Genomic DNA, 615 nt, shown 5'->3' with positions numbered 1-615 from the left:
TATATATATATATATATATATATATATATATATATATGCCAAACATCTCAAGTTATCTACATTATTATTATTGGAAAAAAAAATTCTTACAGCTGTTCCTGTGATATTCCGTCATCGGAGACAAATAGGGAAAATGAGAAAAGTGTAGATTAATGAAACGACGACATAGAGGAGAGCAGAAAAGGAATAAAGAGCTGAAGAAAAGGAAGAAATAGTCTCCTTTTCTTCATCTCCTTATTCCTTTTCTCCTGTCCAATATGCCGTCATTTCATTAATCTATACCCTTCTTTTTTTCCCTAATTGTCTCTGATGACGGAATATCACAGGAACAGCTGTAAGACTGAATTTTTCCAATAATAATAGCGTATATGATTTGAGATGTTTGTCTTGCCTTAACGTTTGTTGTCTTCTCTAGCAATTATATATCTGCGATATCGGAAATCTACATTGGTTCCATAATTCTCGTCTCGGCTATAAACTTGTGGCCTTGGCAATCAGTTACAGTAGTTATCCAACGTACCTAGTCGTTTATATCACTTGTGAACTAAACTCCCAGATTGTGTGTGTGTCTATATATATATATATATATATATATATATATATATATATATATAT

Source organism: Octopus bimaculoides, chromosome 16, assembly GCF_001194135.2.
Source record: "Octopus bimaculoides isolate UCB-OBI-ISO-001 chromosome 16, ASM119413v2, whole genome shotgun sequence".
NCBI lineage: Eukaryota > Metazoa > Mollusca > Cephalopoda > Octopoda > Octopodidae > Octopus > Octopus bimaculoides.
The sequence above is the reverse complement of the archived record's forward strand: the minus strand, read 5'-3'. Positions refer to the sequence as shown.